Source organism: Pteropus vampyrus, unplaced genomic scaffold, assembly GCF_000151845.1.
Source record: "Pteropus vampyrus isolate Shadow unplaced genomic scaffold, Pvam_2.0 Scaffold13, whole genome shotgun sequence".
Classification (NCBI taxonomy): domain Eukaryota; kingdom Metazoa; phylum Chordata; class Mammalia; order Chiroptera; family Pteropodidae; genus Pteropus; species Pteropus vampyrus.
In genome coordinates, this window is record NW_011888794.1 from 2,896,523 (window position 1) to 2,900,966 (window position 4,444).

At 33.8% G+C, this 4,444-nt stretch overlaps 1 long non-coding RNA gene across 1 annotated transcript; it reads right to left on the reverse strand.

Annotated features, from left to right (window-relative positions):
* Positions 1 to 2,220: 2,220 nt before the first annotated feature.
* LOC111733121 lies at positions 2,221 to 2,984 on the reverse strand. Its single transcript, XR_002777837.1, has 2 exons — positions 2,844 to 2,984; positions 2,221 to 2,362 (listed from the first exon to the last, which is right to left on the reverse strand). It is a non-coding gene; the product is annotated as an uncharacterized LOC111733121 (long non-coding RNA).
* Positions 2,985 to 4,444: the final 1,460 nt, after the last annotated feature.

Genomic DNA, 4,444 nt, shown 5'->3' on the forward strand with positions numbered 1-4,444 from the left:
GTACAAACTAAATTAGCAATCTCTATCTAGTTCCTACTGGATATGTGTCTAGCTCACAGTTGGCTATCTTGTTAGCTGCCTCAGTTAAAAAGATCACTGAGAGAAAGAACTAACCTAGCCTTTCATCCCCAGTGGACGTCCCCTAGCATCTTGGAGGCTCATTAACAGAACTTTTGCACTGAGATTGACCAGAGTATACTTGTTCTAACAGGTTTTCTTACTTTGAGACATGGTAATTATCTATTGCAAATCCAATTGACATTTAATTTTTAAATCATCTTCTGTATTTGTTTGTAATTTACTCAGGAAGTATGCATAGTTTCCATCTGTTGAAATATTGATTCTGATTTATGATTTAGTAAATTAACGAATGGTTGGTTTGCATATTAAACTTCATAAGTGATTCACAATATATTACATTTATATTGCCCTTTAGAGTTCTACAGAGTCCTTCCATGAATGCTATCTGTGAGCATACTGGGGAAAAAAATCATGTTTAATTCATCATTATATCCTTAGCATCTAATTCAATGCTAGCACATAGAAGCTACATAATATAGAGTTTTTAATGAACTCATCTGAGTCTCTCAACAAATCAAAGACGATGAATGTGATAGCTTTCAAACATGTCTACAAATTATTTGATACACCTTATATTAATTTTCTATTGCTGCTATAAAACAAATTACCAAAATCATACTGATTTAAAACTGTACAAATGTGTTATTTTATACTTCCGGGGTAAGGAATCCAAAATGGTCAGAAAATCAGGTCAAGGCTTGTTTTCTGAAGCTTCCAAGTAAGAATCTCTTTCCTAGGCTTTTTTACCATCAGGCTGTATTGCCTTGGCTTGTGGTCCTACCTCACTGCTTTGGTCATCATATGTCCTTCTCTCCTGCTTCCTCTTACAAGGAAATGTGTGATTACACTGAGTCCACATGGATAATCCAGGATAATCTTCCCTTTTCAGGATGCATAATCACATCTGCAAAGTGCCCTTGACCATGTAAAATAGCATATGTACGGGATTAAGGATTAGGAAATGGACATATGAGGGTGGGGGGGAGGCAACATTTAGCCTATCACACTCCTCAGTAAAAGGAGTTTAATTCTACTTCCCCTGAGTATAAACTAACCTTAGTAACTTGTCTATGGAATAAAATGCAATGGAAGTGGCACTGCATGGTTTTCCAGGTGCGGCCATGTGAATTGATATAGCTACATAGCTTCTACCTGGCTTTCTCTCTTTCATCTTTCCTCTCTTGAAAGATGGGTTATAGAACTCTAAGATGTTATATATATAAATAGAGATATAAAAATAAAAGGTCTGGTTACATTGAGATTTCTATGTTAGAGAGATGACCTTGCATTTTACAAGATGTGTAAGTTCTAGAGATCTGCTTTACACCAGTGTAGCCTATTATTAATAATATTGCACTGTGCACTTAAATTTGTTAAGAGGGTGGATTTCATGTTAAATAGTCTTATACACACACACACACACACACTCACACACACACACACACACACAATCATTTGGAGCTAAACTTTGGAAGTAAACATAAATGTAAAGTTAATCTCTTTGAAAGCCTCAGAAAGTTTAGGAAAGGTTTTTGACTTATAATTACATGAGATGGGGCCTCTAACCTTTTTCTCTGAATAGTAAAGGAGATGTTAATTCAAAAAGTCTGGAATAATTTGGTTGTAATCAAATTATTATCCCAGTCTAGATGTTGGTCCAAAGCAACATCTTAAAATAAAAAAAATAAAAAAAAATGCAAAAACTGAATTCCATGTTTTCTCCCATAATTACTCATTTCCTCCAATATTTCCTATATTAATAGCACCTGTACACATCTGGAAGTCATCTCTTACTTTACCTTCTCATTTCTTACATGTAACTGGTCATCAGATTTTAAATATTCTATGTCTTAACAGCTTTTAAATTACTCTTTCACTCATTGTCCTTCCCCACATGTCTAGTCAACCTTTAACTCTTACCTGGGTTACATCTGCACCTCCTAAATGTTCTTGTCACCTCTTGTTTTGTCCCTTCCTGAATCATTCCTCATCTTCCTTTTAGGGTTACCTTTTATAGAGCAGATTGGATTATGCAGTCTTTAGTATAAATTCAATTTACTGAGTGCTTTTTGCATGCCAGCCCCAGTGGTTTGCCTTTTACCTGCTTGGACCGCCATAACAAGATGCCATAGACTTGGCTTAAACAATAGAAATTTATTTTCTCACATCTCTTGAGGTTAGAAGTCCAATATCAACATTCCAGTTGACTCAATTTCTGGTGACGGCTCTCTTCCTGGATTGCAGACAGCTGCCTTCTCTCTATGTCTTTATATGGTCTTTCCTTGGCACATGCATATGGAGAGAAAGAGAGAGCCCTCTGGTGTCTCTTCTGACAGAAACATTAATCCTAACAGACCACGGTCCCACTCTTATGACCTCATTTAACATTAGTTAGTTTCTTAAAAGCTCATCTCCAAATTCAGCCACACTGGGGATTAGGGATTAAAAAATGAATTTTGTGGAAATACGAACATTCAGTCCATCACAAATTAATTTAATATTTCATCACGACTAAGCTATAAGACTAAGCTATAAGGTAGATATTACTATTACCATTTTACAGGAGCACATACTGAAACAAAAATAAGTAACTTTCCCAGTTAGTATTATAATGCAGAATTTCCTGATTATAAGGTTCACGATTGCAACCCTGAGCAATAATATCCAACCATTAAGCACATTGCCTTTTGCTGGGTTCCAAAGCTTATTATAGATGTCACCTCCTGCAAGAAACCAACACTTACCCACTCTCAAATACATACCTTGTTGGGAGTAATTATTTTCCTATGACCTTCCATAACAGCATTACCCGTCTCTTACCACACTGGTTTGCCATTGTTTTCTCTACTACCTCCCCAATCAATTACGAACTCTTCAATTTTAATGACTGGGCCTTGGCATTCCCTAGCAGATAACACAGTACTTGACACATAGTTAAATTTCCATAAATGTTTGTTAAATGAATCATCTAAGGTTCTGTATAGTATGCAGGGACCCTTTCTTCCTAGCAGTAGAAGCTGTACGTTTTGTTATTTAATCTGTTCCTAGTTACCCTTATGACTGGGAAGTTCACTGTTCCAAAAAATTTTCTTCTTGAAATGTGTAATATCTATGTATAGATTTAGAAATGCTTTTTGCATCTTAAGTAACAGTGCCCGTTCTTTTGGAACAAACTTTACCTAGGCATCAAGACTTGAGGATGTGGAACTTACAGAAAATTTCATTCTACTATTAAACTTTGGAATGCAATTTTTAAAGTGCAAACAGACTCCAGGAGTTATATTTAGTTTCTAAATTGGCATTTAGTTGGAGCATAGTATTGAAAATTGTCTTTCAATTTTCTGTTAGCTTGTCAGCTGGTATATTGTTCAATGGCTTCAAGATATAATATCTGCTACCTTAGTAACCTAAGTAACTTAAAACTGCTCTGTGACTAGTGGAATTACATTTTGTATAGAATAGGTATCTTCCTATATAATAATGATTATAAAATACTATTCTTATATATCAAGAATTTAATAAGAAAAATTTATAATTTTTTTCATTTGTAAAGGAATAAAGAGTTTAACAAAAGGATTTAGGCTTACAGTGTATTAATAAATAATGGCATGTTCATTTTGTTTATGTGAATAATAATATTTTAAGAGTTCAATCATCAGTCTAGGAAAACTCATTCAGTAGCAATATCTGGAATCATGTATTTTTAAAAATTTGCATTAATTAAATAATTCCAGTCATAATACAGGTTGCCAAGATAAAGAATTTTTTCAGCTGTTAAATTTCATACTTATATATAAGACAAAAAGTGCTTCAGAGTTTCTTAACCTAGTGTTTATCATTTTAATTGTAAAGACCAAATGTCAAGTTGTCTTTAGAATATTTAACAAAACAGGTTTTAAAACTTGTGCACCTCATAGTGTCTATTTGTGTTTCAATATTCTGGCATAGGTTTTAAGATGAAAACCTTTTCTTCCCACATTGTTATGTTTTATTGCTAAAGTAAACATTTTAGGAATATATTAAATAAGATTACCTTTTTTATCCTTTTCTAATTTTAGAGTAATACACCCAGATTAATGTTTCTTTGAGACACAGAACAGAAAAGATTCGCGTCAAGATAAAAAAAAGAGACAACATGAACATTAATAAGGATAGATCTAAGTTTATGCATCATTTATAAAACTGCTTCTGAGAAATATTTATAGCATCAGCAGTTATTTTTTTCTTTCATTTTTCAAAAGGGTGAGAAATGTAAGTATTTTTTTCCCTATTTTAACATTGTTGTCATCACACTCTTGGTAGTGCCGAGGGAGCAGTATATTAATTTGCTAGAATTGCCATAACAAAGTACTGGGGATAGGGT